Below are 26,382 nucleotides of genomic sequence, written 5' to 3'. Positions count from 1 at the left end.
TTATCAACGTGAATGTGTCAAAACATTGATAATATTGGTCGTTTGTTTCAGTCCCTATGTATAAACTCATGCAGATATGGTGTCTAGAACTCCATTAAACATCGTACATATTTTCAAACTCTTTTAACCAAATGCAGTGACAAGATGTTTACACTGACATTACATGTATATAAGAAATGGATTCAACTACTGAATCAACAGCAAAAATATTGATTTAGATTTTATAAATTAAACAAAAGTCAACAAGTAATCACACAAATCGAAACAAACCATTTCGAGAGTACTCGCAAATAATTTCACACATATTTGCATTGTGATACCATTACCTTTGTGTTGATTCAGTGAGAAATCCGTGCTAACTAATCGAGCTCAAGATGAACTCAAATAGCATCACTTCTGGTCTAATGACTTTCAATTTCAGAAGCACATGCTCTACATGCAAAGCAATATGGAATCAATAGGTCTCATGCCTTTGGCTACCCTAACAATGAGGTGACACTCCCGTCCTGTTAATAAACATGAATTGCATTTCCAATACCCCTGTCTTAAAAAAACCCCATAATGCTCGCATCTGGTATAATGTCATTTCTACAGATTTCGGAACACATATGCTCGATGGTAGACAACACAGATCTACCTGACTTAACTCATGTTATTGACTAACTATACGGAATATGTTATGTTCTCCTGTTGCTCCTTTGTCTGGAAAATGAGAATTTAACCGTTGTTCAATACACATGTGACGAATGTTGTGTTACCTACATCTTCAATACTTCATTTACACTGTATGTTTCTTTTGTATGATCTTAGGATATATTTCTGGGGGAAATATAGATGTTCATTAATGGTATTTTCCAGTACCCCAAACTGCATAAGGGCAATCAACACGCTTCTGGTATAATGTCATCTCCACCGGTTTTGGAAATCATATTCTCAATGCTCGATAACACTAAAGTTACAAAACTAACACATGCACACAATCCCGGTTTCAAGCGAAGTATTGTCGTTGACCGAAACAACGAATGCATGACATGTGGTCTACTGATATACGGATGTCATAACATATTGGCATTCAAACAGAGTCAACTTTTACATGTGGAATACATAAAACCATCTGCAAAAAGGTCTGTTAGTGAAGATATAAAACATATTTTGAAATATTAGTAAGCAATACATATTTTTATTCATAACTGATAACTGTGATACCAATTTCTAAATCGTTTGCTCACTTTTTGAAATGCGCGTTCGTATCCTCCCTCTATCTTTTCAATTTTTATATAAATTCATGAAATTTATATTTGTAAAGACAGATTAATATTCGTCATAAATAGACATAAAATCTCACTATATATATCATATAATATAAATTGTACATTGTGTTATTTTTATGACTGTGAAAAATTAAACAAACCCGAAAAAAGGTGCCGTATGTCATACTTGTATCATAGACGCTCAATATCACATGCATCACATCAATAGGAATCGCACAACAGGTCCGCCCAGCAACGTTGTGATGACTATAATGTTTAGCAAAATTGTATTCTTTCATTTTGCCCGGCAGTTTGGAACATGCACCACAACTGCAGGCTAAAGTTTATACATAAATGTATAGGTTGGGTTTAACGATATGTGAACATTATGCCAGTTTGATCACTATGTGACAGTTTTATGTGGGAGGATGTCCTAAAGTTACAAGATTGGTAGACGCTACTGGTATGGTTAAACCCATGAGAACGGATTTGATGTTAACCGACACAGACGTCTATCCGACACAGCAGAAAGTGCAATAATATGCCGCATTTCTTTACATGCTAATCGTGTTTGGTTCAGGAGGCTACACATACTTGGATGACTATGTATGTTTCCACGACACGTTCATGTTAAGAGTCTCTCTGGGAGGGATGGTTTCAATGGAAGCATTGCATGACGTACGTAGGAACTGAATATAATGAGGAAGTAGAGGTGATTGAACATATATTACAACCTTTCTGACAGTAACATGAGGCCATGCATATTTCTACTTACAGTGGACTGTATCGCCAAACCTATGCTGGACAATGCGGCAAAGTGGTATATGGCAATGCTGGAAAAAACAACGTGAATGCTAGGTCCATTGATCTACGACTTGTATACTTGGACCTTCAATATTTGGTCCTTACATATTTGGTGCTTCCATATATTTTTACATTTTAACCAAATACATATTGCCTTGGCTGAATGTAAGCGGGAACTGACCAATTGTGACACACATGCGGAGCTCTAATCCACTTTACGAAATATTAAGGTATTTTAATAAAGTGTGTGTGTGTGTGTGTGTGTGTGTGTGTGTGTGTGTGTGTGTGTGTGTGTGTGTGTGTGTGTGTGTGTGTGTGTGTGTGTGTGTGTGTGTGTGTGTGTGTGTGTGTGTGTCATTTTGGAAGAAGCATGTCTCGAGTTTTCCCAAAAATGAAATGTACTTGCGATACCTCAGCACTCGGAGAATGCTTTGCCGGGTGTTATATATATTATTATTTGAAATGTTGTTTGAATTTACAGGTTAAAAGGAATCGCATAAGATACAAAACTGCAGCAGGGTCGAACATCTTATGTTTGAAAATCAATATAAATTGTTACATATTTACATTTCGTATCCCATCATCTGTCTACAAACTCAATGTGTCATAGCTTGGTTTTTACTGTCGCACGAAAGAGGGAACTTCAATGAACAAAAATGCAAAGTATGCGTATTTTGTTTTGCCCATGAGACCATGTGGACCATTGAAGCATATATGTCTCCTTTGACATATGTATATTCTGAAATATTACCATGTTGCAAAGAATCATTCAACTTGAACGTGTCCATAGCTCAACTCTACATAAAAACGGATGATTGATTTGCTATTTTCATTATGGAAAACAAAGTCGTTCATCGTTATGCATATGATGCAACGACTGTTTGATGTATTAGCATGTCTAATATTCCCCACTGGGATAATCGTGTCATTACAGAAAGGCTTTACATGCGTCATCGGGAACGAAGCATGTTGCAGGAATTGTTCCCTAAACTACCACATTTATCACTGTGAGGGCAAGTCATCTGACCCCAGACCTTTTCATGTCGTTACCAAACATCTTGGGGTATGCTCGGGTTTTCGTATACACTGCGTTATCTAATCATCCCTGACCATGCGCCGTAGCTTTGTGGTGTTGGAGTATGTTCGTAGTTCATGTCAGTGAAAGCAATCTAAATTGTTAAATATGTTTCACGGACAACGAAAATGAAAGGTATTACCGATCCACTGGGGGTTAAAAATATATTTATCAGTTAATTTTCTGTGCAAACTGTCTTAACTTAGGGTTATTGTGTCCCAAAATTTATATGTCAAATATGTTAGAGTAATACGTCATATAATACTGATGTCCAAGTATTGATCATATGTCTGAAAACATCTGAGTCGCACCATCACAATAATTGAAGCAAACTCACTCATTATATTTAAGAAAGTACATGAAGAAAACGTGTCATTTCAAACATGAGCAATCATCAGATGTTTATAACAAGAATACACAACATTGGTAGACAGTGTTTGAAATTTGCCGTGTGGCATATTGTATCCAGGACAGAATGTAGTGTTTGATTTGTCGTCACTGCCTGTGGAATGAATATTCAGTTAACACATGTTTCTTATATCATACACACTATCAATTACTTAGGAGTTACGACCTGCCCCCTAAAGGATGTCATCGTGTTGCAAGTTTGCAATTGTGTAATACACACCATAGGTCACTTTAAAATTGAGGTCACTAAATAATATCCATGATCATAAGAAGTCCCTTCTGAAAGCCATTGTACGATTCCAACAAAATCATATATGTATATAAATCCTCGTCAAATGATGATCACACCAAGCGGTGGCGAACGTGGACGTTTTATGACACATCAGATGAATATGTCATTACAAACAAGAAAGAAGTTATTATAATCATTGTATTTACATGGTGGCTAAATACAAGCTATAGTACTATAGGATGGTACTAAACTTACATTTTACTAATTGCCATAAACGATATCTCCGAAAACGTAAGTGAATATGTATGCTTCGCCAGATGGTCAAACGCACTGGTCATATGAGAAGAAGAGGTTAATCAAATAACTATAAACTGCTTGCTGTTTAAAGCCACCGCACTTCCAACTTATCTCCAGCATATATTTCACATGACGACTGTTAGTGAATAAAGTATGGACCAGACAAACCTATATCTGACTTCATCAGGATTCGATAACATGTAGAAATAAAGTCAGCTAGGCTGACCTTCAGATACCGTGAGTTGACCTTTACCAAACAACTATTGTCATTTAACAATTACAACGCACGAGATGAGATAATCGACTTTGGTTTCTGTACTTCTACATGAATAGGACTTTAGGATGCAGTCATCACTAATGACTTGACGTAAGTCTATATCTATTCAGTAAGTTGAGAAATGGTTGACACATCGATTGGAAGCTGTGCAGCAAGTCAGTGAAATGGTAACATCAATATGTAGGATAGGAAATGATCTGTAAAGAGGACAATTTAATAATTCGTGAAACGTTTTGCATTGAATATAGAAAGAAATGTTGAAATTGATTCAGTTTATCAATAAAGGTCTGAGCATTCCTTTCCATTTAACACACAGCAAAACCAAAATCAATCTCGCGCAGCTGATACGATGTATAAGAAGATCATTTAATGCTTCCTGTGGCTTAGTCGGCAGATTTGACAGATATTTGCGTCAGTTTTCCCCAATCAATCACGCTAATAAAAAATATCGTACGGTCTCGCCATCGGAAAACAATTCTTGAACTTCACACTGCACATGCAGTAGTGTGTCTCTCTGTGCATGCGTGCATGCGTGCATGCGTGTGTTGCGCGGGAATTCATGGGGTGTGAACCAATTTTAACTTTTCATGTTTATTATCACCCAGATATTAAGATATAAAACATTCTATCCGCAAACACAATATCACACAACAAACGATACACACATCATCCAGTCATTTCCACATAAACCGTGTACCTGGAAACATCCTGGATTAGCTTCTGAAACTTATTATTGTCACCAGAACCAGAACCCCTGCGTTGTTTTTGTTCCCAACACGTCTAGGTCAACTGTCAAACTAACAATCTTCGCAGCTTCGTAAACACAATCAGCGCCAAATGGACTTCTGCTATATGTATAGACGCCCGCCACTGACCTTCGACAAATCAATGAAACCTTGTGAACCTACGAATAAACGGTTTCGGTCCCAAATAATAAACACGCTTTCAGAGAAATATGCTGTAGGCCTGTAAGTATTGCCTGAAAAACTATGCAGTGTCCCTGACGCAGATGCGTGCCTGGCAGTTCATTTTTCAATGTCCCGTCTCTAGGCACGTCGTCATTTACTGAGTACATTTGCGTCCAATGGGCAGGGTTGAAACCTATGGTTGTGGGTTCGAATAACGGTTTGCCTGGGTTAGGTTCCAAAGTTTGTCAGCACTATACCTGTGTTTGTTGTTTATAGCCGCGATCGACCATATTGTAGGTTTAGTTTCTGTACAAAGCGGCATTAAAACCCAACCTTCTTGCTCAGTCACTATGCCCCTATACGCTTTGGCGTACTAATGGTAATACTGCTTTACAGATGGTTTTCTGTGCCTCCTTTCTAAGGACAAGGAACGAATAATGTGTGTTCACAAACAGGTTCCCAGCCGAGGCATTCAAAATCCACGAGTTGATATTTACGAATACGTTCTCTAGCCAATGTTTATAGCGAAACAATCCTTTCTAAAACATACTTAATACACAACAGTAAGTATTTAACAAATAAACCATATTGTATTACTGATCCTAATGCACGATCTTTGCAATGGATGGTGCAAGGCTCCTGCTATTTCACTGACGCCTTACCGTTAATTTTCCAGTCGCTTGAACGTCTATACAACACGATGAGAAGGGCAAGAGAAAATATTGCTTCAGGACACGTACTTTTATGCTTCTCTTCAATTTTGATCCCATGATGAAACGTTTTTGATTTGTCTTAAGGATCAGCTGGCCCAGGGTATTCACATGCTGACAGATGTCCACATCTCTATCAACAACAAACACTGTCGCCATCGAACTTGTCGCTGGCTAAAACTCTGTAAGAGACACCTGGTTGTTGAAAATCTTTTAACATGTAAATGCTTACATTTACAAAGAACATTGTGAAAGATGAATACGATGAACACAAGAAGTAGCTATTTCATGGAAAAAAAATCCAAATGCAATAATCAGATTCAAGTTTCGTCAACGACAGAAAGATTTTGTTGGTACTTTAACGATCACTCGAATATGATATTTGGAATCGTTCGTCGATGAGCGTCTTATGTTATATTACAGCTAGTTTCATGGTTCTTGTGGCATTGGAATGTTCGTATTTGAAATTATAGAGAAAGCGCATTTGGTAAGAAGAAACTTTGCTGATAAGAGTTAACCCTCATACAATTAAGCCATGTTTTAGTGATACGTAAAATATCTGCCAATCTCAGATGTCAGGAATTATTTTTAGGCAACGTCTTGCATCCGATAATGTAATGTAAGTTCACTCTTGATAGAATTTGTAAGATATTTGTCATGACAATGAAAACCACTTCACAATCCACCAACTGCCTGGCAATAACATTTACTAACATTTCTCTTTGTTTGTTTAATTCCATGAAGGATGTTTTCAGCATCTCATCTAAAAGGTAATGAGTTCTTCAGATTTAAGATTTTAGTCCTCGTATTGCCAATCAACTATCAAATCGCTGGAGGTATCGTTTGCTCAGCGACAAATCCACAAATTGCGGACGATTTCAATATCGACGACACAGAAAACGTTTGAATCTAAAACATAAATTCCAATTTTCAGGAACACTTTAATTTTTTCACCCTTTTTAATACCAAATGAAAACAACTTAAATTGATTTCGCTAAGCAATTGTCAAAAGGCCAAAGCAGGTTTCTGAACATGAGTCTCATTACATCCAAGATGAACCTTGCAGAGCTTGCAGTAAGTTGGACCTCAGATGACACGATGATTTGAAACTGTTGTTCCCTGATGCCGGTCGGTGACACTGTTCGGTCTTGACAAACAGGAGGAGATTAATGGCGTCATGTTGGCTCGCCAGCTTACATGTGTTTTTTAAACGAATCGTGCTGAGGCAATTGCTGATAATAGCTCGCAAGTGATATCATGACATCTGCTGATGCTGCAGTAAAGCGAGGTTTGTCTAAAACGTTACAGATGTATATATAGCACATGATATCATTACGATGCGTTTGTAACATCTTTAAGATTAATTTGTACAGGTGACAAAACACTTCGATTCCTTTCAATATTATTTGTAACATTTCATCGTCTACTATAGATGCAAACAACCCACGAACAATACGCCTCAGCATTTTAGTCAGGTGAGATATTGTTCAAATTGACTGAGGTCATCCATATTTCATTTGCCACTATAACCTAAGCAGTCTTAAAGGTCAACTGCAATATATGAACTGCACATCATGTACACCAATGAAGATAATCATACTAGTGTGTACAGCACACATTCTTTATTCGACTGATAAGTGCATACCTAATTTTTGCGTAAACGAAACAGATTATTTTATGGCGTTTAAGTTATATATTATTATGATTATGGATTTGTTATTAATTACTATACTGATTGATCCATGTGCCATGACGCTACTGTTGCATGGTAACACATGATAAACCAACACCATTCAGTTCTCTATATAACAAGAGTCCTGCTTGATAGCTAAATGGATGGAAGAACCAGAACTTCGAAAAGAGTGATTATATGATTGCATTTGTTACCTCCTTCGTTAAACTGATATTTGTAGCCATGAAATAAGCACGATTTGATAGAGAACAGAGTTGCGACATGTGCATTCACGCTTTCTCTGAAATGATATGATTTGTGCAATAAACTAATACCATCTGCCAAGGAACATACATGTATGCTCTCCGTAAATGGACCACTTCCAGTGTGTTTTGTGTGGGTGAGGTGGGCGAGTGCTTGGTCGCCTGATGATTATGACTATGCATCTTTGTTTGAAAATAATATGCCCCTGCTCGTTATTTTCGCCGAATGGTAAACGTCTACCTGCCAGACATAAAGACTGCCTGTCTGACGTCTATACACCGGTAAAGGAGGCTATTACTGAATTTTCCATTGCTGATCGATAACCAAAGTAATCCTAGGCAGTTTATCTGACATAGTCCATCCTTTTGAGCTTATATCACACTTCTGTGTAATATTCTATATATAACTAGTTGATATATAAGAAACACAGTCTCCTTGTTAGCAACTATGTTAAATTATGAAATCAGTATAGAATGTGTGAGATGAAAGGGAATCTGTTACAACATATATATGTAGTTTCCGCAACATAATTTACCTCATCAATCACAATGCTTAAGTACCTATACTTAGACGTACATAAAGTAGCCATAATGCCTTCATGAAGAATAATTCAAACGCCATTAGACCTCACTTTGATGTATCATCTGTCTTACGATTACATCAAAGCTAGTGGTAAGACAAGTACTGCATTCTCTGACTTTTACATTTATTGATGTCGCAATACCAGATCATGGCAACTCCATTGGAAAAACAGTGAAAATATACCTTGTGAATATTTATCGTTGCCTTCATTTCATAGAAGCGACTTCTTACATTGACGATTAACTTTAACCATCATAACATCACGTTTATATAATCTACAGCTTGGGTCAAAGCAGCAGGTTCAATTGAATTCACGAGGTCTTCATCATTTGATGTCGCAATTTGCTCTTAGATGTTTTTATGGCATTAACGTGATTACGTTCATTAGTTATAAGTGTCTCTTTCATCTTTCAGGTTCTTTCTTGAGAAGTCTGATATTCCTTTCGTGTATGGGCACAACAGTAAAACCGGTACATATGAAAACATGACATATGAACGCAATAATTCTCATGTATTTTTTCATGTATCTTTGCTGTTAAATATGTTCATGCTGACAATTCCTAGTGTCTACAATGAATGCCAATTAAAGTAAAGAGAATAGAGTTAACATAAATATATATGAACGCATGTACCCTATTCTAGTGAATTGTTCAACTGTGTGGACAGATACATCTTGATATTGATATCGTATTTACGAAGGTAATACTTGCAAATGCGTAACAAGTAATGCTATAATAAGTTTTAAAAAATCCGGTTGGACCAATCGATTATATTTTGTAAAATCATATTCTTAAAATGTATCTGCATAATTCTTAACTGGATTTTAACCAACACACAATAAACATCACGAAACGACGACATGAATTAAAGGGGAATTACTCTGATGAACATATTTGGCAAAGTATTTACTTTCATCTTAGGTAATCGTTTTGCAAACGTCTGGTAAGGTCTATTAACAGCTTCTAGACTATCAAGGCAAATTTCGTTAAGGATACAGTACTGCTGACACGGTTTAACCGCAAACTGTGGACAAATATTTATCATCTGAAATAACTGCACGCTGAATTGTTCATCAAAGCTTAAACCTTTCAAATCTGATTCATATAATCTTTATGGCGTATGTTGCATGGGTTTAATGGTTCGTGCAAATGCTTAGCAATCCCGGTTACCCAGATGCCCCTTCAATAAAGATCCAATTAGTCATCACATCGAACACAACATAACAAGAATTTATTCACATAGAACAGAAGATGATATAGAGAACATACCGAGATTTTCATAGAATGCAACGAACCAAATGGTTGATAAAAGCCTCCCCAACCCCCAACCCCCAACCCTCTCGCTCTGTGCGTGTGTTATAAATATTACAATTACATACGGATACATTTTCAATATTACAGTGTAAGTATGTACAGCAGAATTACCAAGCTTAGCACGAAATTTACTTTGTTTAAACACATTGTAAATTATGTTAAAACACCGGTTACATTTATTACTTTTATTCATTTTAACCCTTAAACCATTTCTATAAGCAGTATAAAACGCCTAACCAAAATATATAAAAGCATAGTATAATTATTATTAAGACCTTTATAAACATGTGCAAGATATTTCAGTATATAGTCATGATTGGTAGTAGAAACCAGCTTGTGCTTTACTTAGTTCAATGTAAGCTATGAAGGTTTGTAATCTATCCAAAAGTATGCAAGCAGCTTACAGTTGTAATACCTTTGTAATTATTAGGACTGGCTGGAAATCAGTTAATCTTAAAAATGGTCTGATGTAAGGTATGAACATCGATTCGGGTAGAACTTCAAAATTAACATAATCAAACAATTAAACACATATAGGCATGCGAGTTTGAAGCGTTACTTTTGAATATGCACTGTGTACACCATCAAAATTGCAAGCCTTGTGGTGCTTGCGCTTTCACTGCACGAGCTATTTCGCTTTCTGTAATTGGAAGAAAGCGATTTGGTGATTGGAGTTATGCATTCTTGCATATTGTAAAACTACGATATAATCAGAATCAAGTTGATTGGAAAATGCTATGCCTTTGTCATTATTCCATTAGTAATTTTAGTTGTAACATCTGTATAATCCATGCAGAGTAGATAACTTCAACGACTTTAGTATAGTCTGCAATAACCTCATTTATGTTGATTTTATCAGAGTTGGGTATTTGTACCCGAGTTGAAATCACCAGTAAGACAAACATGGCTTTTCTGCATATATTAATTGTATAACATTCCAGGACCGTAAAATGATAATTGACAAAGTATTTAAAGCCCCCTCGAGGAATATATGCACAGCCAGGTATTAGGTAGATACAACCAGAGGTCAGTTTTTTTCTGTCATTTGTTTCTGTTATTGGTAAATAATTCATAATTTGGTATCTCAGTGTTAAGATCACTCAACTTGATTTCAGTGAAACATAGGATATCATAACTATTGATATGTTGAACAAATTCAGACTTTGAATGTCTTGTTAAATACGGATGTATGTTCTATCTTGTCCTATACCGTACATAGCTTATATATTGTTGTTGTAGTTGTTGCCGGATTTGTTGAGGCCACATCTGAAGGTGTCCTAAGTCTTGATAGTTCCTCCAGTCTATGATCTCGCCTGATCACATCATTCTTTGAGCAACGAATTGCTTTTCTTACCTCGTAACGTTTAGCGTTGATGCAGATTCCATTTGCCGTTGGAATAACACGATCTCCTGAAGCATGAGCATATCGCCTGACTGGATAGAACTGTTAACGTTAGTTTTCGATCTCCTTGGGAAACTGTTCTCTGAACTCCCGTGTTCCCTCCAGTCTACCAAACGCAGCTTGTACGATTAATTCTCTGTCCATGTAACTGTTAAATTTAGCTACTATTGGTCTAGGCCTGTTTTTCATTTCTTGCTCGTTACGTGAACATCCAAGCCTATGAACTGTATCAAATTCATTTGTTTTTCAGATCAACCTCACTGTTTCATCTTTGTTCTCCTGCACTCCGACAAACACTCAACTGTCTCCCACTGATCTTGATTGTACGTTAAGAACTTTCTCATGCAGAACTTTGATATTCAAAACAGAATTGCACTGTTGCTCTTGAATTCGTTTATCTACGGCATCAAATCTGTTACTCTGATTGCTTAGCATCACGTCAATATCGCCAATCATCTTGTCCTGGTATACGGTTGTCTTCTTCAATGTTGTCTATTACTATCCTCAGTTCCCGTACATTTCTCTCTAGGCTGTCGACTCTGACCACAAGGCTCGCTATACTCGATTAGATCGAATCCAGTTTCGACACTTTATTGTCCATATGATAAGACAATGAAACAGATCGGATACCCCTTGTGGCCTGATTGACTCCATCGAGTTGACCGGGACATCGCAGGATGGTGTGTGTGTATAGTCCTTTAAATCTACAGACCCGTATCCGTAATTATGATTTCATAAATTTGATTCGTTGTCATTTCTTGTTTTGTGGCTATTTTCATCTAAATTTTTTGGAGGTTTTCTAGTCTTTGCAATATTATATTCCTCCATATTTGAATCTACCATTTCATTCTCTTTTTCGATTTATATTGACGTGTTTTCTTCCTAAAAGGTATGTAATGAAGGTATTTGATTCTTCATTGTATGTTATTATTCAGTAACACAAATACTTACCGACTATAACTGAGAAAGACCATAAACATCCTTGGTAGCCTCAAATCAGATATTTGTGATTCGATACAACTGATCAAATGCATGGTAACATATATGGTATTGGAGAATGAGCAGTTATGAGAGTTAAAAGAGAGAAGACATCAAATATGTTCGGTTGTCATATAACACACACACATACACACACATTCAAATTTCTGGTTCCCTTGTTAGGCGACTGAGCAAATATGGAAAGGTATTTACATCGAGCCGGAATATCTTTCGATTTGAATGTGCTAAACTCTTCAAGCCCACAAACACAATGCAGTGCCTACTGAAGACTATTCATCTCACGCCCTGCAGGGTATCGATACATGTGACGAATACTGTGTTCGAAAATAACGTCAACTCGATAATGTGATATTTAGGGACGACGTTATTTACGAGCAGCAAGCCATGAAGAAGATCAAAGTAAGTGTTTCAGTTAATCAATGTTGTAACGTTCCTACCTGCTTGATAAAGTGGCTTGTAATTCCAAAGAAACTGATATGCGTCTACAAAGGAAACTGATTTGTGAATCCAGTCACCTTCTTGTTCTGTTTCACTGCGGTTTAAACGAATGACACATGGACGAGTGTAAATATCTCTGTGGACTGGCGTTTAGATTGGGGCCCTGTGTTACAGAGTGCCAGTAATGACTGTTGTTAAGGATATTAAAGATATCAGATAGCCGAAGAGATACGGCCGCCTTGTGAAACGGGGCTCCGTTTATTCTCTGTGATTGATGATCAGGAATTTGATTTGAAACCCCATAAACCTATTTCTTGAAGACAAAGTTATTGTATAAAGCATTTTGAACCATCAGTAGACATTCATAACATTTATAATAACTGTTTACTTGTAACGCTGTCTAACATCAGAATTTGAGAAACCGTTTCATGGAAACATTTAACTCCTCATTGATTCATTATCACCGGTTGCCGTCAAACGTTTAGGCAAGAAAGATGTGTAATGGTCCACTTGCTTGTTTTGTAATGCTCTTTATACAACGAGTGTAAATATTCCAAAGCAAACTTTGAACACTGAGACACTGTGAATTGACAACCACAATAAAAGCTTCATTATAATAAGACTGTACTGAAAGTACTGTCCACTAAGCATGCGGTTCTATGATTATACGTGGTGTCTCACCGATGGCAAACGTCAAAAACACTTGCAAAGGCAAGTCAATTGTTCACCTAAAAGGATCGCGAACATATATTTCAAATCAAAATAGGGACTTGCATCGACCATCTGTTTACATCTCTGATGTATCAAATTTGGAAATGTCTACCGTAAAACGTTATGAAAACTTTACCAATACCTTGAACGTTAAATGTATCACAATTAACATGTCTTTCACGAATCTACCATACTAAAGTTTTGGAAATATGAGTACGGCCTTGAAGGATTTAAGTTTGTTCAATCATACTTTGAATGCTTGGTACTACCTTTCAACGTAGACACAAACAACTGGAGTTATTGAGTACTGAAAGCTTATAAAGCCTTATTCATCATATCATAATCGTGTTGACAGGTACATAAGTACAAATGTTCCTGTACAGAGACCCCGTGCTGATAAAACTGAGCTTATTTATTAACATTTAAATGTATTTGTAAATATACTCTGCCATTTCAACGTGAATCCCGAGTACATTGTCTGACTCAATTGTTTGATTCTTTTCATAGTACACAGGGAAACAAATACATTAGGTTGTTATGTCAGAGTACAGGTTGCGTTGCATGTGGCGAGTAGGGATTTAAGCCACTTATAATCTAGCAATACTGCAGCAAGGGAATAATCCAATTGGTTTCATGCACATTAGAACTGAACTGAAAACACAAACGCAGGTATTTGGTGTAATGATTTTGGTTGAAATGAAGGCTTTAAATAACCACTTGGCTGCCCTATCGTTGTTCTCAGAGATAAAGATGACTCGGTGTTCTGGGACAGGGCCAGACAGATCATATCTGGTAATGATGCCAGAATCGATCCAAAGACTGGCATCTCGTAGACTGCTCTGCCTTTGGGATTATTTGTAACTTGTCAATTGTGTTATCATGGAGCACACAGTATGTTTGTGGTTCTGTTATCGGGGAATGTTTTACTACAGTTTTCGGCGGCAACACCAATGATATATGCTCAGCGCCTTGAGCATGCACTAGTTGCCTGGAAAAGTGCGCTATATAAATACCATATAATAAGAAAATAATATATCGGCGCCACTCGAAAATACCCAAGACGAGAAAGCCGATCTCGCTGATAGATTCTGCGAAATTCGAATTCAGTTAAAACGATAAGGCTATATTTCAGTGAAACAGGGTTACATGTACGTTATGCTAAAACACACTGCATAATAATGCACTTCAACATGTCATGCATCAAACTGACAGTGTCGTTGAATGATTTGCCACATTCACTTCAAACAACTGAAACATACATTCTCAGAACTTTAAATGACTTGTACTTACAACACATCATTGTTAAGTACCATTTAGCTTCATTGCAATTTCGAGCACATATTTCCCGTTTGACAAGCCATACAAATTTGAAATTAAAACCAGGTCTTTGAAAGATATTTGGTTCTGCATATCAGTGGTAATATAAGCTGGAAATAAACCTAGTCTCCATTGAAATATTGTATATGCAACTCTGTCATCAGGAAACAACCAAAACCTTGTGTGCAGAACATTTTGTGCCCGCAAGGGAAGCGTTATTAAGTAGACTTTTATTATACAAAGAAAACATCCTCATGCAGAATCGTTACAGATGGAATGGTTTAGCGTATTGTGAGGTTTAAACACCCCATTGATTAGTCCCCCTGCGAAGTTCATTAATTTTTGAACACACTGGCGAGTTAACGATTACAGAATATAGATGAACACCATCCATAATCAAAGTCCAATAATCTTTATGTTTCAGTTGGTTTTCAGTTCAATAGCACTGTCGTGTTCTTCCATAGAGATATTGCAAATATTCCTTTTGAGATTACAACGGTATTTCTAATCGAAACTGATCTTAAAGGAGAAAGGAAAAACATCAATAGATGACGGACTATAAGATGCCTTTGGTACTTTATGGGAAGAATGAAGCTGGTCGATTGTCCCAAAGCATCGTGAATAGTTTGTCTTCAGAAGATCGTAATGGTTCGATGTTTTGCGTGATCATTATTTTGATTATTTTTGACACAACTATAGTCTCTATGTGTTGTCTTGAAAAAAACAATAGTTACGCCATCGATCCTGTCGATGGCTGTGAGATTTAAACACAAAGTCAACTGCCATGAAACTAAACGACTACCATTAATCAGGATATAAATACGGGAACACAGATTGACGACATCCAGCAAGGTACTCGTTCTTGTGTCAAGAACTTTCATTTATTCGACGTGAAGGAAGTCGTAACTCTTCCCATGTTTATTTTAAGTTTAGAAAAAGCAAATCCTTGGTTAGAATGATAGATAGATAACTGTAAGGCACAATTCATGGTTTGCAAGATTTAATGATTATGGGATTCTGTGCCTATTTTATAGTTGTCTTCATATGACTATTTCTTCATTCATAGTGGGGTTATTTGTGACAGATATTTTGGATATGACTATTTAGGTTCGTGTGCCTTGTGTTGATCCCAGATAAATGTTGTTCTATTGCTTCCAGTTTATGCGTGTACATACAATTATTCGCCATTTTACCAAGTACGTCTTCAGTCTGTGAATGATATGTACACTACATTTTGTCCTTCAAATGAAGTTTTCATAGTGCCCCACAACGGTGCTGATGGGCCTTCCCCGAGAAAAACGTCGTTTAAAATTATCCTTTCAGTATAAACACCTATAATTACGTTCAAACCTGACAGCTGACAGACTTGTTTCAAAATATACCCAGGCCTTTCACTCGACTTGTAATTTGGATAAAACCCCACATTAAAGATGCTAAAATCAACTTTGATATAATATCTCCATCTTTCCGATCCTCCTCGGCAATAAATCGGGCCTGACGTTGATCTTTCTCCAACTACAATTAGAATCTGACACAAAATAAATTAAATATCAGAGGGAATACATACGATTACGAACTAAATGTGACACTCATCGTTCAATTTTGCCAAATGGATGCAAGGACCTCCTCGTTGTGGGTGCTGGGTAACGCCGAGAGCTCTTCAACCCCCCAATAACCCGTCTGCCGTCGGTTGCGACCATTTGTCGGTGGGGGACAGGCGGGTGGGGGAGGGCACTGGGAGCCTGGAACCGTGTTCCTTTTGCCCAACACACCACTTCGCCCCTTTACTTCACCTAGACGGGTGGTAGAATGGGCCCGGTTCTACCAATCGGCTGGTCACGCCGAGCCCTGTGCATGGTTTATCTTTTTGCACAAACTTTGTTATTTTGGTCTTGGCTATTTTGAATTATAATGTATAAATTATATAAATAGAGTAATATGTCTAGAGTCCTATGCCAGATGGCGGTGGCTCATGGGCCAATCTGGCAATATAAACCGCTGAATTCTGTGTTTCTCCAGAATGATGTCATGGGCGAACCAGCCTGACATTTTTTCTTTCAGATTCTACAGCTGTTTATGTTTTTATTTGCTGGAGTATAACATCCCTGTAGCCCTGGTAGAACAGCCTGGCTTCCGCTGTAATACTGTCCTTTTTGACACTCCATGGCGGGTGGGGAGCAGGGATGTTGAACACCTTTGAAACACCATGGCTTTTTCTATTCAATCTGGATCATCAAAACACAAACGTAGACATGTGGTATCTACATCATCAGATGAAGGATCTCCTGACATAGTTGAATCATGGCCGAGATTCATTGTGATCTCATCTATAGGTGACAATCCTTTGAAACTGAACCCATTCGCTATTTCAAAGGGCATTCAAGGTGTCTGTGGGGAGGTGAAGTTACTGGAATGTCTGCGGAAACAACAATCAGATAATCTGTTAAAATTAAAACAGTTCCTCAATACACCCGTTGTTGTATCGGTACATAGAACTTTTAATTCCTGCAGAGGTATAATCAGAGACAGGGCTCATTGTCTTTCTGACATGAGTGAGGAGGACATTGCAGCTGAGCGGAAAAATCAAGGGGTGATCGCTGTAAAGCGATTTACCAAAAAGAGAGATGATGGCAGTATTACTAAACTTACTACCTATCTATTTACATTTGCACTTTCGACTCTTCCGAAGTGTATAAAAGCCGGATACTTTAACATTGAGGTGGAGGTATATGTACCAACTCCACTCCGATGTTTCAAATGTCAAAACTTTGGTCATGGGTCCAAGTTCTGCCGTAACAACACGGTCTGTTCCCGTTGTGGAGGCGCTCACGAGCCCTCCAAATGCACAAATGACATCAAGTGTGCGAACTACGACGGAGACCACTTGGCCTCATCCAAATCCTGCCCATTGTATGATCGTGAAACAAGAATTTAAAAAATCAAACACACGAACAATATTTCTTATGTTGAAGCGAAATAGTTTGTTCATCTCTAGACTAATTCAACTATATTGTACTCAGATGCAGTTTCCTCTCATACCACTGCCTCCAGACCTTCCCTGACTTCAACTGCCTGTCAAACATCCCTATCTTGGGTTCATGAAAAAATCATTATCGATGATCATGCTCAGATCTCTCCATCTCCGTCAAATATATCTTCTTCAGCTTCAGAACGTGTAGCATCACTTTCATTAGATCGTTCATCTGAACCAGAATCTGTGCCAGAATGAACACACGCACAATCAAACATATCAAAAAATGGAAAAAAAGAGAAAATGCAATAAAAAAAGACGACCAGAACTCTCCAGCATTTGGAGGTGCCTTCCTCTCAGTCACCTTCAGTAAAGGTTTACAATCAGTGTGCACCTTTGGACATGGGAGGTCAATCCTTCGCTCCCTAGCCATGGGAGAAAACCCCATTGTACGATCTCTTATTGAGCCTCCATGAACTGCTCAAACAGTATTGTTCAGTGGAATTGTAGAGGACTAAGGAACAATTATAATGATTGACAGTTACTGATTGAAGATTAAAAACCATCGGCATTTTGTTTACAGGAAACCTATCTTAATATAGGTCAATTTGATGTAAGACAATATAATTTATTTTCTCCTTCAGGGCCTAGAGCTACTGGGGGTTAACCTGAAGTTGACCTAACTGTGACAAAGTTTGAGAAATCTGTAACTAATGAATTACAATATAAACAAGAATATAATCAATTAAAAAATAAATATAATACATACAAATCCTTATTTACAGATGGGTCCAAGGATGGTGGCGCGATGGCATGTGCCACTGTCATTGGATCCAGACCAATATCTCTCGACTAACAGATAACAGCTCTATTTTCACAGCAGAAGCTACCGCCATATTAACAGCTCTTAAATATATAGTATTAATAAACACCGTAAATATAAACAATACATAATCTTTTCCGATTCTCTTTCTCGTCTTCAGGCTATTAAAAATCTTTCTTGTAAACATCCACTTTTATTAGAAATTATTGAATTGTATAATGCGCTAGCTACTGGCCAATACGACATCGTCTTTTGTTGGTTACCCAGCCACGTTGGCATTTCTGGGAACACAGTGGCCGATCTTGCTGCCAAGGCAGCACTCAACAAATCTGTGACACCACTTCTTATCCCATACTCTCTCTGATTATAAAGCTAGCATTAGAACTTACATCCGTGATTTGATGCAAAAGATGTGGGACACCCAAGTAGGTATCAATAGATTACATGCAATAAAACTATCGGTTACACCTACTTGGGTTGTCAGTCCAGATTTGAAGAGGTCATCATACGACGATGTCGTATTGGCCACACAAGATATACGCATGAGTACCTATTAAAAGGTGAGGATCCTCCGTTTTGTATCCCTTCTGATGAAAGAATCACGGTCAAGAATGTCTTGCTTGACTGTGTTGAATATTCCATCACAAGGGATAACTATTTCATTCACGAACCATGAAGGATCTTTTTACTAATATATTAGTTCTCATTTAATTATTGCATTTTTAAAAGACTAAGACTTGTTAACTGATTTGTAAATAGATACATATTTTATTATTGGTAGTTTAGCGTAGTAACTGAGATTGTTAGTGGCTGTACCCCCAAAGGGGGTTGAATTTGCGTAAAACTATTGTCCTCCTGAGAGGGTACGTAAGTCCTGAAACATTCAAAGGAAATTTAAATTTACCAGCTGTTTTAAATGTAGTATTCTTGTCCTTTTAATTTTAGCTAAATTTGACTTCAATCGCCAGCGGCTGAAGGGATGATATAAATCCAGCTAGGGTCCATGCAGGTAGCAAAAGTACTGTAAGTCCCCATGGTCCCTAGTTTGGTGATCTACCTTCATTTGTGGCGATCTATAGCCTGTTTTTATATTGTATTGTCCAAATAGCCATATTAGTTTTAATTTTCCACACTAGTTTTAGTTGTAATTGTGATATTCTAGTTGTTTTACTGTCCTTCGTCGACAGGTTTTTATAATATACATCTATTCCATTTCAATGTCACATATGTTCTCGTCACGATATGGCTGAAATATTGCCGATGTGACGTTAAATAATAACTCACTCACTCACTCACTATTAAGTGCTACTTTCGTGGGAAAGTGTGCTAATGAACATGGAAAACGTACTTTACCAGCATCTAATACTGCACAATCTCATTGTCCGTACACTTTCGTCAGCTGGGTGTTACATACACACAGTTTTCGGTTACGACTTTGAACCTTGAAAGTGTGACAACAATGTCATGCAAACAGTATCAACTAGAGAGTATAGTTCTTGATATTGCTTCGAAACGTTTGGTCGAACTAGGAACAGACTGAATCAGACAAAGACTACACGTTCCAACATCTGATATTTGGGATTTTCTAAGATAAAGATCAGTTTCCCTAAATGTGCCAAAATATTTCCGATTTCAGGAAAAAACAACAATAATCCATTTCCTATATGAACACAGTTTCATCCAGTTCTGAAGCCGTGGACATTCCTCTTTTGTACTGGATTCCAAAGCTACATAACATCCGTACTAGCAAATGTACTATCAAATCGCTCAAAGATTAACCATAATCCTTATTACTATAAAGGAAGACCCTTCTCTTTATTTTAAAAATGTATTTGAGACACGCGGAATTGAGCCATGGATAATCCTAAAAAAATCAAGGGACTTGCAGGAATGTTTCAACAATCTCAGAAACGGACCGAGTTCAGTTCTGTCACAACGTTGTACAAAACCATCCCACATGACAAATCTTAAGTAAAAACGTCATTCAATGATCCGTGAGGCATCTGTAAAGAAAAATTGGTGAACAGAGATGTACCTACATATCTATCTTCAGAGGTTGAGGACAAGTTGTCAAGAATGAAAACAAATGTCATTTAAATGGGAGATATGGGAGACAAAGGAGAATGTCTCAGCTGTTTCATATTTATATCTATGGATAAAGATTCAGAGATTACAAAAACAAAGCGGTATGACAAAAGGGGTGATTTCACCTTTCCCATTGTGAACTTTTGAGATATAATTGAACATGCAAATATTACTAAGAACTCAAAGGGCGTCACCTGTTCAGACGTTGTTCGATAAAGGTTACAACATGCAAGGCCGGCCTGAGAAAAGCCTTCCAACAATTCCGATGCAAATCCCAATTTTGACTTAAACCAGACGTTCCCGATATTTTTTCAGGTGAATCTTTGTTGAACGTATGTTTATGTCACCGATGGGGCAGGATACGCTCACCTTTTACCATCACTATTTGATAATGTTGTCATAAACATGTGCTCTGTCATCGCATCTCAGGGTGTCAATCACTTAATTGTCTGGTCCAGACTCCATTGTTAATAGACTGCGTTGTATGGCGTCAGAAAAACACTCATGTTATAGTCAGTATTGTACAATCTACCATTAGCAGACATTTCTTACGGATGTGGAAAGGGTCCTCTTCTTTCTTCTTTCTCTTTAGGAAGGAACACACGAAACACAAGAGATCGCCAAAGTACCGATTGGTTTTAAACTGTATGTGCAAACCATTAACTTTAGTTTTAGATGTCATATATCTTGGCAAAATGATGCTTTGGTGTGTTTTTCTGGAAAACGTTAAAAAAAGATAAAAGTCACTCGAGTGTGTGATGCCAACACCCTCCCCTCTTCTTGACCCTCAAGAATAATTTCTGATCTAATCAGTAAATTGAGTTTGATCTTTGACAAAAAGGAACGAAGTGATTTGCAATAAATACGGTATGTATTCTCCCAGTTTCCCAATTTATTTGTGCGGCTCTACAGTCTGTGATATGTAATCGGTAGAAGTCGAGATGAATCCCTCATTGCATGATAAAGGTCAAGAAATATCAGATTAAAACATCAACATTCTGATATAGTTTACAGTAGGATTGGTCATTCACATCATATTTACATTATGTTGTACAGCTTTGGGAGCTTGGAGAGATTGAAAAGAGTGTTATCATCCTGCAATCAATTGGCTTTCTAACCCCTGAAAACACTAGATCAATTGATATAGACGCCCATGCCTTTGTTAACCCACTACCAAAGTTTTGTTTGTGTGTGGGGATTACAGTCGCACAGTAAATAATCGAATCGGGACAGCAGCATGTACATCGATCTAGGCAGCTGGGATACGATGACATGTGTCCACCAGGTCAGCGAGTATGACCATCCGATCCCGTTAGTCGCCTCTTACGACAAGCATGGATTGCTGAAGACCAATTGTCACACGGACCTTCACGCCCAAACTACATTGACTTGGAGTGTGTGTCTACAAAAAGCACCGGACAGCAAAAAATAGTTCTGAATAATATGCTATGGATAGATTTCTAGAACACAGACCATGATTGTCACAAATGATTGAACACATCCGGACCAACTGATACCGACATGCAAGCCTTCGTTTGCTCACGCACAAAGTGCATTGACTTGGAGCACCAGAAGCCATCAGGCTGTAAAAAAGTTAGTTTTCAATAATATGTATGGTACGAGTTTTCGAAAACAGACCACGATTGTCACAAACGATTAGAAAGAGATATCTCAAGAACCACTGATATGTATGTTAGAGATGAAAATAGACCTGGCGAGAGGTCAAATCGTTTGTGCAAGAGCAGCTGATAAATGTTACTTTCTTACGACAGAAAATGTGCCATCCTGCACACTCCAGGGCAACATGCTATCATCAACCGCATGGAAGTTTGAACGCAACTAACACGATTCTTCTACAAGTACACAGCAGAAGCTCACAGCACAATGAGATCACAATGAGATGAAAAAATGTGCAGTTATGAAGTCATCTTTTGTTCATGTTTAAATGTGTTTATCGCAATTTGATTGAAACCATGAGGATACAATGTTATTGCTCACTCTCTTGATCTTTCGAACACAGAATATCAGACAACCCTCCTGAGTACAATTGTTAATTACGTTTGTTTGTTTCAAGCGCAGCTGGTATGTTCACATTACGTGCAAGTAACCCTCTGTTTGCAGAGGTAGGGCAAAAATAGCATTAGCTTCCATTTATTCAACGTGAAGGAAATCGTAACTCTTCCTATATTTATTTTAGGGTTAGAAAAACAACCTGAAATTATTTGTTTCTCGGTTGGTTAGAATAACCAAATCTTTCTATCTTTTGTTATTGAATAGGGAATAACTCAACATATCAAGCCCTGAAATTATTTACAAATTTCAAATAATAGAAGTCACATCTCCTTGAAATATAGCAAAATACCTTCATATTATGTAGAAGGTATTATTTAATTCCTTTGGGAAGTGCCGAAGACCCGGGGCTCGATTCCCCGCATGGGCACAATATGTGAAGTCCATTTCTGGTGTCCCCCGCCGTGATATTGCTGGAATATTGCTAAAAGCGGCGTAAAACTAAACTCAGTCAGTCAGCCTTTGGGAAGTCCAGTATTCTATTTCCTTCAAAGGGAGTTTTTGAGTCTGATACTAGCAGGAGAAATAAAGTACATGGAATAGCTATTAAAGTGCTGGTAAAACATATCTGATAGATATGGTGTCCTATAATTGCCATCGCGTGGCGCGTAAAAAAAGAACTACGTCGTGGGCGACGTCGCCCACGACGTCGCATAAAAAAGACGACGTCGCGCTTTGTAAAATATATTTTGGCTACAAAAATAACGGGCGACGTCGTGGGCGACGTCGTGAACGACGTCGTGGACGACGTCGGACTATATCGAGTGGTTATCGGCCTCTGAACGTGGCTGACCAAGGTTACGTCTAAAAGAAGAATCGTTAAACGAAACAGGATTTAAAACGCAAAAAATGCTTCAGTCACTCCCGATAAACATTTCTGTCCACCCGAAAATGTTTTTACACCTATATCCAATCAAATACCACCCTAGAAGGCCACTGTTCATTGTATGTAAGGCATACCCATCTTCAAATGAAACGATCTCTTCCCCACACTCTAAACATAATCACCGCCACTATTGTTCGGTCCGGCATACCTCGGGCCGTCAAAAGCAGCTTAAACCTCACACATGTATCTTGAATTGCGTTTTAATTCACAGATTAGTATTACATCTACCTATATATCACTTTTCCAGCCCCTTCCTCTCTCCATTTTCACCCGTGAAGGTCCGGATTAGAAAGTGCCTTCAGTAACCCATGCTTGTCGTAACGGGAGCGGGTGGTCAGACTCGCTGACTTGGTTGACATATGTCATCGGTTCCGAAATGCGCAGATCGATGTTCATGCTGTTGATCACTGGATTGTCTGGTTCATACTCGATTATTTACAGACCGCCGCCATATAGCTGGAATATTGCTGAGTGCGGCGTAAAACTAAACTCACTCACTCACTCACTCTCTATTTTCAACATAGCCTCAATCAAAAGTGTTAAGTTTCTGTTGGCCGCACTTGGCCGGAGCTGTCAAAAGCAACTTAAACCTCGCACATGTATCTTGAAGTCTCACAGATGAATCCTAGATTCTGTTTACATCCAATGAATATAGTTATATCTATCTAAATACCACTTTATAGACCCAGTTTTCTTTGTAACATCACAATGTGGCATTTAGGTAGATATAATAATGATCTATGGATTTAAACACATTTCAAGATACATGTGTGAGGTTTAAGTTGCTTTTTGACAGCCCGGGCCAAGTCGGGCCGAACAGACTGAACACTTTTGATTGAGGCTATTTTGAGGGTGGGCAGACAAGGGCTTCACTTTAACGGAGCAGTTACCTTTACATGTGGCATTTTGTAACATTTCAATGTGATATGTAGGTAGATATAATACTAATCTATGGATTTAAGCACAATTAAAGATACACCTTTGAGGTGTTAGGTGCTTTGACGACTCGAGCCAACCCGACCGAACGCTTGTGACACAGTGTGTTTGTTGAGAATATATAGAAATGAAGGCTTCACTTCGAGCAACGTGTTTGCTTAAAATACTACGCTTTGCGACTCTATAAAGAAGTATTTAGGTACTAGTAGATATAATACCATTTTGCCTTTCATGTGTACTAGCAAATTTAAGCATATGCATACGCGCTGGCTATCGGATTTGGGATGGTGTTGTTTACGGTTTAGAATAAGAATGTGTGTGTGTGTAAATGTATACTTTCTTTGATCCTTTATAACATATTACAAAAGGTTGTAATTTAGTATATTTCTTTTGACATATATAATCATGTCATAATTTCCCATATAATATGGGGAGCAAATTATTTCGAAGCCATTGAAAATGTCCATGCATCTTATTTTAAAAGATTTCTTACTGAAGGTATATTTGCTTCCAATAAAGCCATACTTGGCGAATCAGGATGCTATAACATGCATATTGAGAGTCAAATGAGAGTTATTAGATACTGGATTAAACTTATAAGAATGCCTGATTATCGCTACCCCCATCAAAGCTGTCAAATATTGTTATCACTGGATAAATGTGGAAAGTATTCATGGGCTTCAGATGTGAGAAATATGTTATTTTCAAGCGAGTTTTCTCATGTTTGGTTTAAGCAAAATGTTGGTGATATAAAAATGTTTTGTCAACATTTAAACAACGAATAAAAGATATATATTCAGAGTTGATACGCATCAGTCAATTCATCCAGTTTTCTTAGTCATTATTCACAATGTAAATCGATGTTCGGACCTGCAAAATATGTCAGTGTTCTTAATGATAAGTCCCTTTTAAGATTTTTTTTTGCAAATTTAAAATCTCTCTTCATGCCTTAAAAATACAACGTTTTAGAAAAGATAATAATATATTGGAAGATTTATCATGTTCTTATTGTTCTTCTGGTAAAACTGAAGACGAACGACACTTATTATTAGTCTGTAAGACTTTCTCTGCCTGCCGAAAGAAGTATTTAAAATGCACTAATGATGCCCCACAAACGATATTCAATGTACTTAATTCTAATAATGCTGATATTATTAAATCTGTTGCCATTTTCATGAAACATTTGATGTCCATCCGTAAATCACATGTAAAATCATAATTTAATGTCACGTGACCAATAGTTGTAATTGAGTAACTTCAATTGTACTCTGGGCCACTGGGCCTTAACTACTGAATAAAGCCTGTGTGACTGTCTATCTGTCTATCTGTCATTGTCCAGGTACTCCATCAATGTCGGGTGGTTATTTGCAAGCCTGAACTTCAAGGTATCTAGTCGTTCCTCCAAATCTCTGTACTTCTATTTGGGGACAGTCTTTGGCCGGCATTGTACTGAAGCATCTTTGCCTCGTTCAGTCCTTGTTCATCTTCCAGGAACTTGGCCATCTCGAATAGGGTGGGATGTTGTTTTACCACAACCTTCATGAGACGGCCATGCCAATTGCAACCCCGGAGGTTGTTGTTTGTGCGGGGGCCGTCAGTATTTTTGGTACAGTCGAAAAGATTCACTTTGACTTCGCTGTGTACAGGTCCGTGGTTGTGGTCTCCAGGTACTTGGGAAATTATGTCGTTCACTGTTAAGACTGATATGCAGTCGTTCTGAATGCATCTCCACGAGATCCATTTTCCCCTTTTCTTCTTGTTCACAATAAACATATAACCATTTACATATATGTATGTTCCACCACGAGAAGTATAAAGAAACCTATTGTGTGTTGCGACCAAAACTGGGATAACTAATATGGAGAATTATACGTCTTACTGTCAACTATGTATTTAATCGACAAACAATTATCAAGATCAAAATCAGCTGCACAACTCGTGTCCTTTATTTT

General features: G+C 37.7%; 1 long non-coding RNA gene across 1 annotated transcript; it reads right to left on the bottom strand.

The window, feature by feature from the left end:
• Window positions 1-12,438: 12,438 nt before the first annotated feature.
• LOC124265770 lies at window positions 12,439-21,876 on the bottom strand. Its single transcript, XR_006895537.1, has 3 exons — window positions 21,770-21,876; window positions 13,075-13,076; window positions 12,439-12,452 (listed from the first exon to the last, which is right to left on the bottom strand). It is a non-coding gene; the product is annotated as an uncharacterized LOC124265770 (long non-coding RNA).
• Window positions 21,877-26,382: the final 4,506 nt, after the last annotated feature.

This window comes from Haliotis rubra, unplaced genomic scaffold (assembly GCF_003918875.1).
Source record: "Haliotis rubra isolate DU_JTF1 unplaced genomic scaffold, ASM391887v1 Scf993, whole genome shotgun sequence".
In the NCBI taxonomy this organism is placed as follows: domain Eukaryota; kingdom Metazoa; phylum Mollusca; class Gastropoda; order Lepetellida; family Haliotidae; genus Haliotis; species Haliotis rubra.
This window is presented reverse-complemented; position numbering and strand designations above follow the sequence as displayed.